The following is a 14,553-nucleotide window of genomic DNA, read 5'->3' as shown; positions in this document are numbered from 1 at the left end:
GCCAACATGGTGAAACCCTGTCTCTACTAAAAAATCCAAAAATTAGCCAGGCATGGTGGTGCATGCTTGTAATCCCAGCTACTCGGGAGACTAAGGCAGGAGAATCGCTTGAACTTGGGGAGGCAGAGGTTGCAGTGAGCTGAGATGGTGTACCACCGTACTCCAGCCTGGGCAACAAAGAAAGAGTCCTCCTCAAAAAAAAAAAAAAAAAAAAAAGTATAGTGTGGCTGCAGTTTTGTTTTTATTTATCCTGCTTGGGGATCATAAAGCTTTATCAGTTTTGGAAAATTCTCAGCCTATATTTATTTAACTGTTACTTCTGCCCCATCTTCCCCCCTTCTTTTTCTAAGACTCCAATTACATATGTGTTAGATCTGTTTGCCTCTTCCCACAAGTATCTTATGTTCTTTGCTGTATTTTCCATACTCTTTGTCTCTGTTCTTCAGCTTAGAGTTTTTATTCTGTCCTATTACAGTTCAAAGAATATTCCTTCTGCCAAGTCTAACTGTAGTTAACCCATATGCTAAGTAGTTAATTTCAATTATTGTATTTTTAAGTTTTAAATTTCCATTTCAGTCTTTCTTATAGATTCCAGTTCTTTGATGAAAGTCTCTATTCCTTCCATCAAGTCTGTGTCTGATAACACCAATATCTGGGTCATTAGTGGCTCCATTCTGTTGTGTATGTTTTCCCCTCGTTTCTGTTTTGTTGTGTGACTGATCATTTATTGTTGAATGCTAACCATTATAATAAATATTAGTGGCTCCAGGAAACATTATCTGAAAACAGTGTCTTTCTCCAGGGAGGGTTTGCCATGTCATATGATAGACGGAGTGGGAAGATTTTACCTTAATCCAATGGTACTGAACTGACTAGAGTCTACGTCGCGGTTTTTGTAAGGCTCCATCTCCACCTCTGGTTTGCCCGTCTATCTAGAGTGTGGTCTTCCAAAGATTCCAGTTGAGTGTCTGATGTGATTATTAGGCTTCTTTTCCTTGGTGGGTCCTACACTCCAATTTTTATCTCATTAATATGCCACTGCCAAAACCTGCTACCTTTCATAGCCTTTCTGCATAGCTTAACTCAGCAGATGCCTCAAGGGGAAAGTGTTCCTTTTCTGTGTCTCCCTTCTAGATGGTATCTTGGCCCCTCCAGTTCTAGCTGCATTGACAACCTCAGTCTCCATTTCTTGTCTCTCTAGCACTGGACTCTGCTGCCTTTGCTGCCTCTTAGCTATGGCCGTCTGCCCAAATGCTTGGCCTCTTAGCTAAAATCAGCACGTTTCCTGAAGGGAAAAGTAGTTCACAGAGGGCCAAGTCACCTCCTTGTGTTTTCCTTCTTTTGAGATTGTGGCCCTTCAAATTCTTGTTAACTGCGAAGCTTTCCAAAAACTTTTTAAAAAGATTTTCTGTGTTTTATTCAGCTTTTCCAGTTATTCTTGGCATGAGCGTTGGTCTGCCTCAAGCAGAAAAAAAAATTCTTTTCTCAGAACTCTTTTCTCAGAGAAAGGATTCTCGGCAGAGAGTGATTGTATACAGGGAATGGGATTAAACAATTCTTGGGAAGGCTGGTGAAGCCAACAAGGGAACAGTTACTTGTATCAGTGTACTATTTTTTGCTATAATGGTGCATAACAACTAATCACAACATGTCAATGCCATACTTAAATGAGCACTCATTTCTAACACATCTGTGGGTTGACTGGAGGTGGTCTGATCTAGGGTAGGTAACTCACTGTTTTTTTTTGTTTTTTGTTTTTTTTTTGTAGACAGAGTTTCACTCTTGTTGCCCAGGCTGGAGTGCAATGGCACAATCTCAGTTCACTGCAACCTCTGCCTCCCAGGTTCAAGTGATTCTCCTGCCTCAGCCTTCCGAGTAGCTGGGACTACAGGCCTGTGCTACCACGCCCGGCTAATTTTGTCTTTCTTTCATTTCTTTCCTTTCTTTCTTGAGATGGAGTTTTACTCTTGTTGCCTAGGCTGGAGTGCAATGGCGCAATCTTGGCTCACTGCAACCTCTGCCTCCTGGGTTCAAGTGATTCTCCTGCCTCAGCCTCCCAAGTAGCTGGGATTACAGGCATGTGTCACCATGCTCAGCTACTTTTGTATTTTTAGTAGAAACAGGGTTTCTCCATGTTGGCCAGGCTGGTCTCGAACTCCCGACCTCAGGTGATCTGCCTGCCTCAGCCTCCGAAAGTGCTGAGATTACAGGCGTGAGCCAATGCGCGGGGCCTAATTTTGTACTTTTTAGTAGAGACAGGGTTTCTCCTTGTTGGTCAGGCTGGTCTCGAACTCCAGACCTCAGGTGATCTGCCTGCCTTGGCCTCCCAAAGTGCTGGGATTACAGGTGTGAACCACTGCGCCGGGCCTGGCAACTCACTTTCAAGCTGTGGGTCTGGCTGGGCTTGGCTCCTCACATTTGTGCATTCTGAACACAGGCTGCAGGGACAGCTGCTACCCCCAGGGAAAGCTCTTTTCATGGTGAAGGTAGAAGCATAAAAAGGCAAGCTGCATTGTGCAGACGCGCATCTGTGTCTCTGCTTATGTTGTGTCATCCAATATCCCATTGGACAAAGCAAGTCACATAGCCAAGCTCCAAATCAAGGGGTGGAGAAATAAATGATGCCTTTTTCCTGAAGGGAACTGCAGCGCTACAGGGCAATGGACACAGCCACAGGGAGGGGTGAAGAATTCGGGTGGACACACAGCCACAGGGAGGGGTGAAGAATTCGGGTGGACGATGCAATGAACCATGCTGATGTTTCCTAGAGCTGGGATCTTCAGGAGCCTGTGCTTGGCTGTGCCCATCCAGTCACCAAGGAGGAACCCCCTGCAGCACAGCTGCTTTTGGGCCTCCATGCCATTGTTGCCAAACTGACATTCCATGATGATGATGGCCTGTCATTTGTACAGCTATTTGCATTATGTTTTGTCTATTTTGCACTGTGGAAATCTTTGCCCAAATTACTGCAGGAGTCTCGAGCATCCTGCTTCCGTAAGTTCAGAGTCAAAGGAAGAAAACAATGATTTTTTAAACCATCTTTCTGCTTTCTAGTCTCACCTGAGTGCCTCCCATTTGGCAGAATCAACCTGGAACCCTGCTCGTAAGACTGTCCAGGAAATATAATTTCCAGACCTCCATTTCCAGAAAAATGTAATAAACACCTTTAAAGGCGATGGAGATGGTACTGTGTGCTAACCCCACTCTGAGACAAACCTGGGTCACAGGAACCATAGGGAAGATGTCTGCAGTAGAAGGGGACCTCTACTGTGAACAGGGTGACTATTCACATAAAGCCTGGCCTGCCCCTTGGTGACCTCCTTCCCTTATGCCTCTAGACTCTACTAAGTGATCAGAAATCCCTGCAAGCTAGTTGGTGAGGGAGGAGTGAAAGTGAAAAATGAAGAGGAAACACTGCTACCGCCCAATGCCCAGAGCCAAATGCAAGCCTGGTCCAGGCTTGGGGGAGGAATCAAGAGGAAGCTTAAACTTAAAATGAAATCCGAAGTTTAGACGCCTACACGGGATTGGACATTTTAAATGCTGAACAGAGCCTGTTTTTATAGCTAGAAGTTACAGGAGAAATTTTTGGTTAACTAAGAATGATCCAAAAATCATATGAATTTCGTGATCCACAAAGTCACAGAACATGCCCTAGATTTTATCCCAGGGGCGGGGAGGAGTGACCTGCAGAGCAGGTTTGAATTGGTAAATAGAAAACAAGAATAAAATAGTTTGTTGTTTACATTCCATAAGCCTGGTTCTTTCAACATCATGGGTATATTTCTTGGTTGAATTTAGTATGCCACTGTGAAGCCGGATTGTGATATTTGCCTAGTATGTTTTGTCCTAATATTTAGTATGGAATTATTTGCCCAAATCACCTGCCCCTCTCCACTTGTAGCTTTATTTCAAGAGGTATGTTTCTCAAAGTGGAGTGACTGCCAGAGTGGGAGAAAGGAGCTAGCCCTTACAGCTGTAGTAGGTCTTCGTACATCAGCTTGGTAAATCTGCAAAGCCGCCCCGACCCCGCGCCCCCACCCCCACCCCCCGCCCCAAGTAGCCTTCCCCACGTGTGGACAAGACAGAAGGGAGGATCCTGGAGGATGTGCTGTTTCTCTGGGCCCCACAGCTAGAAGGTGATGGAACTAGAATTTAAATCAGATTCCAGATGTCTAAAAATGGTATCGTTATCACATATTGCCAGGGACCTCAAAAAAGAAAGACAGAGACGCCCTGCACGGCCACAACATTCCCGCAGCCTGGTAGGGTCTGTTGGGGGCCCCGTGCCTGTGACAGCCGCTCCTGCCGGTGCAGCACCGGGGAGGCTGTGCATTCAACGAGTCCTTCCTCCCTTCTTTCATTCCATTCCTGCCTGCCTTCCTCCCTCCCCACTCCGCTCCTTCCCTTAGACCTTCCTTCCGCCCTCCCTACCCCTCACACATCTCTCGCTCCCATCCTTCTTTCTGTGTGAATTATCTGTTCATCTCCATTGCTGCAGTACCGTCTGGCAAATGATCTGCTTGGATCCCCCTGGCTTTTTTTGAGAATCGGCTGGCATCAGGGTGCTGACTGACAAACTTTCAGGGGTCTGGGCACTGTGGGGACGGAGCCTGGACACGGCGGGGTCCCCGCTAGGAGAGCCGTGGGGACGTGACTGACAGGTCAGGTCGGGCCGCGAGGTGGCGGAGCGGCCGCACGTGCGGGCGTGTGGCGCGGGCTGAGCGCGATCGGTGGCCTGGGGCCCGCAGTAGGACCCAAGCGCCAGCCTCCCCCAGCGAGTCTCCAGCGCCCTCTACTGTTCAGCATCCTCCCCGCCGCGAAGGGAGCCGCGGAAGGGGATTCTGGCTGTGACCACAGAGCAGATGTTAAAGGATGACTTTGGAGGTGTGAGGCCATACATTGACAACTGGTATAACGGCCGTCCCAAAACCTTCCCTTGTGTCCCCTCCCAAGCACTACCGCTCCCTTCTCGCCAAAATAACCAACGACCTGATTTTTATGGCAAACACTGCTTTTACCACCTAACCATGTAACTTTATGTGTGTGTGTGTATATATACGTATGTATATGTATATATGTATATGTGTATATATACGTATATATCTATGTATGTGTGTATATATCTATGTATATATCTATGTATATGTATATATGAAGCCTATTGTGATTTTGATTGGGATTGCATTGAGTTTGTTTGTTTGTTTTGAGACAGAGTCTTGCTCTGTCGCCCAGGCTGGAGTGCAGTGGCGCGATCTCGGCTCACTGCAAGCTCCGCCTCCCGGGTTCGTGCCATTCTCCCGCCTCAGCCTCCCGAGTAGCTGGGACTACAGGCGCCCACCACCATGCCCGGCTAATTTTTTTTTTTTTTTTTTTTTTTTTTTTTTTTTTTTTTTTTAGTAGAGACGGGGTTTCACCGTGTTAGCCAGAATGGTCTCGATCTCCTGACCTCGTGATCTGCCCGCCTCGGCCTCCCAAAGTGCTGGGATTACAGGCGTGAGCCACCGCGCCCGGGGTTGCGTTGAGTTTATAAATCAATTCAGGGGAGAACTGACATCTTTAAAATACTGGGTCATCTAATCAGTTCACACGGTATATACTTCCGTTTGTTTACCTCGTCTCTCATTTCTCTAAATAATATTTAAAGTGTCGTGGACATCTTTCATTAAATTTTTCCCAGACATTTGAATTTTTATGCTACCATAAATGATATTGTTTTAAATTTTTTTTTATTTTCTAACTCTTGCTGGTATACAGAAATAAAATTGGTTTTCCTATTTTGATATATATGTATATGTGTATATATACACACACACTGTATATATACACACACACATATATATGTAATTTCTCCATATATGTAAGGCATCAAAAAGGAAGTATTTTGTGTTTAGCTTCCTTCATTCGACATTACATTTTGAGAGTCATTCTTTTTGCGTGTATGCAGTTTATTCATGTCCATTGCTGTGTAATATTGCTTGATAATTTGCTGTTTATTCATTCTACTGTTAATGGATTTTGGGATTGTTTTTATTTGAGGCTATCACAAATAACACTGCTATGAATATTCCTGCATATGTATCTTGGTGCAAATGTGCATGCATTTTTGAGGAATATAACATTAGAATGGAGTTGACGGATTTGCGTATCTTCAAATTTAGTAGATAAAGCTATACTGTTCTCCAAGGTAGATGTGCCAGTTTACATTTTCACTGGCAATTGAGAGTGTATAAGAATTCCCACAGCTCCGTGTCCTTGGCAACATTTGGCATTGTCAGGCTTTTTAATTTTAGCCATTCTTTCCAGGACATACAGGTATTTCCTTGTGGATTTAACGTGTACTTCTTTGATGATTAATGAGATTGAACAACTTTGTATGTTAAAGGTCATTTGAATTTCTTCCTTGTGAAGTGCCTATTCATGGGTCATGCTTTTTTTTTTTTTTTTTTTTTTTTTTTCCTGTTGGGTTATTTGTGGCTTTCTTATTGATTTGTGGATCTCATTTTGATTATATGTATTATAATATTTTTTTCCTATTCTGTTCTTTAAAAACTACTAATATATTTTTGGATAACCTACTCTCACTTTATGACTTCCTTTTGATTGACGAAGTTGTTAATTTTAATGTTATCAAATGAAACAGTTTTTCTCTTATATTGGTGCTTATTGCAACCTGTTTATGAAGTTTTTCCATACCTTAAGATCATGAATATATTCTCCTATAGTATTTTCTAGAAGCTTTACTATTTTCCCTTTCACAGGTAGATCTAGAATCTACTTGATACCCATGTTTATATAAGTTATTACATAGAGTTCAAGTTTCTTTTTTTTATTTCATAAAGGTATCCAATTATCCCAGCATCATTTATTAAAAAGACTTTTTTTTTCCCACTGGTCTGCTGCACCCCCTAGGTAATAAATCAAGGGTCCAGGTATGTTTAGGTCTGTTTCTGGGCTCCTTCTGTTAAGTTGGTCAATTTGCTTATCTTTATACTAACCCCTCCGCGTCCTAATTACTAATTTATCATAAGTCAATATGTGGTTGAGTAAGTCCTCAATCTGATTCTACTTCTTCCAGAGCATTTTAGTTATTTGGGCACTTTCCATTTCCATATATATTTTATAATCAGCTTGCTAAGTCCCTCTCATTACCCTAAAAAGAAGCCTATTGTGATTTTGATTGGGATTGCATTGAGTTTATAAGTGAATTCAGGGGAGAATTGACATGTTTAAAATACTGGGTCATCTAATCAGTTCACATGGTATATACTTCCGTTTATTTACCTCTTCTCTCATTTCTCTAAATAATATCTAAAGTGTCATGGACATCTTTCATTAAATTTTTCCCCAGACATTTGAATCTTTATGCTACCATAAATGATATTGTTGTAAATTTTTTTTATTTTCTAACTCTTGCTGGTATACAGAAATAAAATTGGTTTTCCTATTTTGACCATTTATTCAGTCATGCTAAACTCACTAATTCTAATAACTTATCTCTGGATTCTTTTGAGTTGTTAATATACATACATAGTTTTGTATCTCAGTTCCAATCTTAGTATTTTTATTTCAACTTTTTTGCCTTGTTACTCTTGTTAGGAATACCAGGAAAGTATTGAATACAAGTGATGATAGTGGACATCTTCATCTTATTTCTGTTCTCAGAAATGTTTCCACATTTCATTAAGGAAAATATTTACCATAGTTGTAGCTCCTTGAGATAAAGTGTTAAAATTTTTTGGTCACTCTCCATTGATTTAATGTATGGCTTTCTAAAAATGAAATATTTTACATACTGTTTCCTAGTAAGATTTTTTACCCAATGCGCTGTAAACACCAAAATCCTATATTTTATATTTTTTTGCTTGGCTTACCTTGGTTTTTTTGCTTTAACTTAAAAAATATTCCCCTGTTAGGCTGGGCACAGTGGCCTGTAATCCCAGCACTTTGGGAGGCTGAGGTGGGAGGATCACCTAAGGTCGGGAGTTCAAGACCAGTCTGGCCAACATGGAGAAACCCCATCTCTATTAAAAATACAAAATTAGCTGGGCGTGGAGGAGCATGCCTGTAATCCCAGCTACTTGGGAGGCTGTGGCAGGAGAATCACTTGAGCCCGGGAGGCGGAGTTTGTAGTGAGCCAAGATCGTGCCATTGCACTCCAGCCTGGGCAACAAGAGCAAAACTCTGTCTCAAAAATAAAAAAAAATTTCCATGTTTATTTTTTTAATAATCGTTTTGAGATATAATTCACATATATGATTCAATAATCATTTTATTGAGACACAATTCACATATACGATTCATCCATTTAAAATGTATAATTCAATGGTTATTGGAATATTTACATTTCTGTTTAATCCCCTCAACTAATTTTTAAATCGAATTGTCAACTCGTATATGCCATCCCTCAGGGACTTTGGTTATTGTTGAATTAACTCTGTATATTACATCTTCCCAAACAGCAGAAGCATGGTAGGGTCTTCCACTAATTCTTATCTCCTTTTATTTCCCTCATGATATTTAAATCATTTCCTTTCAATAAATTAAGCTCTTACAGTTTTTGGTTTTATCTGTGAGCATGATTATTTTTATTTAGAACTACATATTACTGTTATATGGTAATATAATTTTGTAAATTTGTTATGTGTAATTAATGTATTACTAACATATTTTTGATTTCCTGGGATTATTTTTCTTAATATATATATTCTAGTTATTCAAAATAGTGACATTTTAAGACTTCCTGTTACAATTACATACCTATTTTTATTCTTGAATCATACAGCCAGCATTTCTACTGCTGAACAAAATGCTTCAAAATATCAATACATATATCTGACTTCTATCTAGAATATATATGTCTGATCAGTAAAAAGACAACCCAATGAGATAAATGTGCAAATGACTTGAGAGACACTTCACAAGTGAAGGTATACAAATGGCCAATGAGCACATGGAAAGTTGTGCATCATTAGTCATCAGGGAAAGAGAAACCAAAACCAGGAGATTCCACTTCACCGCCTCTAGAATGGCTACAGTGAAAATGACTGACACCTCAAATGTTGGCAAGAATGTAGAACAACTGGAAGCCTCCGTTTTGGCTGCAGAGAGTGTAAAATTGCACAACTTTGGAGCACGGTTTGGCAGATTCTTCTCAAGTTAAATATATACCTATCCAATAAACCGACAATCTCAATCCTAGCTATTTGAATCCCTGCCCCAACAAAAACTTGTCCACAACAAGACTTGTTTTAAAAATGTTTTTAGCAGCTTTATTCATAATAGCCCAAAACTGAAAAGAACTCAAATGACCTTCAACAGGAGAATGGAAAATATATTCACACATTGATATATTACTGAACAATAAAAAAGAATAAACTGCTGATTCACATAAAAATATGGATTAACCTAAAAACATTCTTAGGTTAAAAAAAGCCAGTCACAAAGGAATATATACTGTATGATTTCATTTACATGAAGTCCAAAAACAGATCAAACTAGTATATAGTGATAGAAATCAGAATAGTGGTTGGCCATCATGGATGGAGACTGACTGGAAGGGGAGATGAACGAAAATTCTAGGGTGATGGAAATACTCCGTATCTTGTTTGGGGTTCGGTTACATGAATGTGTATATTTGTCAAAACTCTAAATTGTACACTTAAGACCTGTGCATTTAACTATAAGTTTTCGTGCAATTTTTTTTTTTAATTTCAAGAAAAAGAATCTGATTGACCCAATTCGAGTCAGGCATCCTACTCTCTTTGCATAATCAGTTTTTGCCAAAGAATCCAAACAACCAGTACAGATGTGACCCAGAGAAGAGGCACCAGCATGTGCTTGGCTCCCACCCACAAAGTTCCAATATCTCCTATGTGATGTCAGTTTTGGGGACCAAAACCATATTATCTTTTTCTTTTATTTGGACGTGATCTTTTTATGTATGTATGTTTACTGTTGTTTTTATTTTTCAGAGACAGGGTCTCGCTTTGTCATCCAGGCTGGAGTGTAGTGGCAGCCTCCTGAGTAGTGTGTCACCATGCCTGGCTAATTTTTTTTTTTTTTTTTAGTTTTTTATAGAGACAAGATCTTGCCTATGTTGTCCAGGCTGGTCTCGAATTCCTGGCCTCAAGCAATCCTCCCATCTCAGGCTCCCAAAGTGCAGGGATTATGGGAGTGAGCCATCACACTGGGACTGCTCTTTCTAATACAGAGAAATTGTATTCTTTAGAAGTGAAGGATACTTCCTAGTAATTTGATCAAATAAAAATAATTATAATAAAGAAGGTAAAATCAAGCCCTAATTCCCCATGTAGGGGAATAACGATACCATTTTGGTAAGATTCTTCCAGACACTATGATTAGGATGCTACATAAATCGAACTGTGCTATATACAGTATGCAGAGAAGGACAATTCCTTAGCTTGTCTAAAGTCTGATAGTGTGAAGAATCTGCTGACCTGCCTCTCCAGGCCTGTCTGAGAACAAGTGAAGTCAGAGAGAGATTGCAAGATGGAGAAAGGAGGTACAGTTGGAGAGAGTGGAGGGGGCAGGAGAGACCAGACAGAGCTGAATCTCCCATGAAAACAACTGTGTACATATGATACTAGAAGGGTGAGCTCTGGAATAACTCTCACATGGACCCCAGAAAGAGGAGTACTCAACGCCTGCTGCACAGAAGGCATCAGCAGTAAGTACTGGCTAGAAAAGCAGAGTCCATCAAAGGAGAGGACCATAGTGGTAGCCGGCTGGTAAGCACCACTGTCCCCTTTCCTTCTTTTCTCCCTTCCCAGCTCACTGGAGGAGCTAGGCCTCAGAAAGCTGGGAAGACATGGGGAGAATTCACCACGTTGCCAGTTCACGCCCTCCCTCCAGCCCCAACAGCTGGAGTCGAAGGAAAGGAAGAGCGCACCTGTCTCCTCCCCATTCCAAGTCCCCTTAGTGACTAGCTGGACCTGCTCTGGAGAAGAGCAAAATGAGGTTGGAATTTAAACAATACCACACTTTCTAAAACACAATGACTGGGAAGTTATGTAAGGTACCTGAAACATGAGGGGATGGAAAAGGGATTCAGTAGAGCATAGTGGAAATCAATGATCTAAAAAAACAAAAACAAAAACTGGCTGATGGCTCATACCTGTAATCCAAGCACTTTAGGAGGCTGAGGCAGGCGGATTGCTTGAGCCCAGGAGTTCCAGACCAGCCTGGGCAACATGGCAAAACCCCATCTCTACAAGAAATACAAAAATTATCTGGGTGTGGTGGCACATGCCTGTAGCCCCAGGTACCCGGGAGGCTGAGGTGGGAGGATAGCTTGAGCCTGAGTGGCAGAGGTTGCAGTGAGCTGAGATCATACCACTGCACTCCAGCCTGGGCAACAGAGTGAGACCCTGTATCAAAAAAAAAAAAAATTCCATAGTTAATACCCTTTAAATTTGGACTGCTAAATAAAGCTAAAGCTAAGGAACATTCAAGAATACTTTATTAATTGGAAAAGCATGCTATTCTTAAATGGTAAGTCTTAACCACTGAAAACATGTCCAAATGATCCATAAATTCAAAGTAATCTCATTAAAAATATCAATGGGATAAAATGATTCTAAACTTATCTGCAAGAACAGATCATATGCCCACTAGCATGGCTATAATCAAAAAGTCAGATAGTAATAAAAAGTGCTGGTGAGGATGTGGAGAAATCAGAACTCCAGTGGATTCTCGTGGGAATGTAAAATAGTGCACCTGCATTAGAAAAGTTTGGCAGTTCCTCAAATTATTAAACCATACAACCCAGCAGTTCCATTCCTGGGTACATACCCAAGAGAAATGAAAATATACATCTACACAAAGACTTACACACAAATGTTCATGACAGTATAATTTAAAATAGCCAAAAAGTGGGAAAAACTCAATTGTTCATCAACTGATGAACAGATAAATAAAATGCGGTATATCCATACAATGGAATATTATTTGGCAATAAAAACAAGGAAGTAGTGATACATGCTACATGTGTGAACCTTGTGAACACTATACCAAGTGAAAGAAATCAGTTACAAAAGACCACATATTGTGTGATTCCATTCTTGTGAAATGTCAGAATAGTTAAATCTATGCAGCCACTAAGTAGAAGAGTGGTTACCTAGGGCTGGGGGAAAGGGGGTGGGTATGGAGGAGCAACTGTTAGTGGCTGTGGGGTGGTACAGTTAATGTAACTGTTTGGATGATTCTTTTGGGGGTGATGAAATGTTCTAAAATTGAGTGTGGTGATGGTCACACACTCTGAATATACTAAAAAATGCTGCAACATATACTTTTAATGGGAAATAAAAGAGAACAGATGGGCAAAGATGTCTGAGAAAAATAATTTTAATGTAGAAAAATATGGGGGTACTTTTCCTATCAGATGTAAAGTTACAATAATTGTAACTGTATGGTTCTGGCTCAGCAATAAACATAGAACAATTAAACAGACTAGAAAGTCCACAAGTAGTGCTAGCAGGAATAATAATTTCATATTATAATAAAGATCACATCTACGTCACTAAGGGGAAAGAAAGACATCAATAGTGTTGGGACAACCAGCTGGCCATTTTAGGAAAATAAATCAGTTAGATCCATTCATACCATGCACTACATTTTAGATAATTAAAGATTTAAATACAAATACAAAAATCATAAATGTTTCAAAACATTTTTTGAAGAAAATGTGTATAATCTTATAGTAGAAAAGAAGCTATCTAGGCATGTCATAAAATCTAGAAATAAAGAAAAAGATTGATGGGTTGATCCATGTAAATATTTATAATTTCTACATGTCAAAACGTATATAACAAGCTTGGGAAAAATGTCTGTGACACATGTTAAAAATTAATAACTTTATAAGGAGAACATACTAATTTAATAAAAGGCTTCCTCCAAATAAAAATGGTCTGAGGTAAAATATGAAAAAGCAAACTGCAAATGACTGATAAGCATATGAAACAAAAGTACAATCACTTTAGCAACAAAATAATTCTAATTAAGGCTGAGTGCGTTGGTTCACACCTGTAGTCTCAGTACTCGGGGAGGTTGAGGCAGGCAGATCGCTTGAGGCCAGGAGTTCAAGACTAGCCTGGCCAACATGGCCAAATCCTGTCTCTACTAAAAATACAAAACCAGCTGGGTATCGTGGTGTCCGCCTGTAATCCCAGCTACTCAGGAGGCTGAGGCAGGAGAATCGCTTGAACCAGAGAGGCAGATGTTGCAGTGAGCCAAGATCGCACCACTGCACTCCAGCCTGGGTGACAGAGTGAAACTGTGTCTCAAAAAAAAAAAAAAGAAAAACTCCAATTAAAACAGACAACCTCTTTTAAACCTAACAATCAGTCTTTTACTTATGCAATTCAGTTTAGAGAGAGTGTGGAAAACTCCCGATAGGAATATATTTCAGGATAACCTTTCTGAGAACATTTTAAAAGTAGGATTCGAAAGCACACACAGACGATGGAATCCTGTGTAGTTGATATGATTTAATCTATGCTGATTGATTTGGAAACAGGTATATGGCAAATTGTGGAGTAAAAAAAAGTACACACTACATATTGGCCTATATGGAATGGTCCCATTTATGTAAAATTGTGTGTGTGCATGCACTTATCTGTCTTCTATCAGGGTATCTGGAAAACGTTCAACAAAATAGTAACAATGGTTATCTGTTTTGTTTTGTTTTTTCAGAGACAGGGTCTTGCTCTATTGCCCAGGCTGGAGTACAGTGGTGCAATCATAGCTCACGGTAGCCTCTAACTCCTGGGCTCATGCCACGCAATCCTCCCGCCTCAGCCTCCTGAGTAGCTGGGACCATAGGCATGTACAACCTTGCTTGGCTCTGGTTATCTGTTGATACTGGAATTTCTGCTTTTTTCCTGGTACAGATACATACACACAAGTACTTTGACCCCAAAATTCTATTTTCTTAGAATAAATTCCCAGAAGGAATGAAAGATGTGTGCAAAGACTATCTATGAGAATGTGGGCCAGACGTGGGAGTCTATACCTGTAATCCCAGCACTTTGGGAGGCTGAGACAAAGGGGATCACTTGAAGCCAGGAGTTTCGACCAGCCTGGGCAACATGGCAAAACCATGTCTCTACAAAAAATACAAAAAGTATCCAGGTGTGGAGGCACATGCCTGTAGTCCCAGCTACTCATAGGAGGCTGAGGAGGGAGGATCACTTGAGCCCAGAGAGGTTGAGGCTGCAGTGAGCCATGATCACACTACTGTACTCCAACCTGGTTAACAGAGTGTCTCTAAAAATAAAATAAAATAAGATGTAGATACATGCAAGAGGCTGAGGTGATAGATCACTTGAGCCCAGGAGTTTGAGTCCAACCTGGGCAACATTGAAAGACCCTAAATAAATATATATATTTTTTATTATATAGTCCTAGCTACTTGGGAGACAGAGGCAGGAGAATGGCGTGAACCCGGGAGGCAGAGCTTGCAGTGAGCTGAGATCGTGCCACTGCACTCCAGCCTGGGGGACAGAGCGAGACTCGATCTCAAAAAAAAAAAAA

This window comes from Macaca fascicularis, chromosome 9 (assembly GCF_037993035.2).
Source record: "Macaca fascicularis isolate 582-1 chromosome 9, T2T-MFA8v1.1".
Taxonomy (NCBI): domain Eukaryota; kingdom Metazoa; phylum Chordata; class Mammalia; order Primates; family Cercopithecidae; genus Macaca; species Macaca fascicularis.
Note: the sequence above shows the minus strand (reverse complement) of the source record.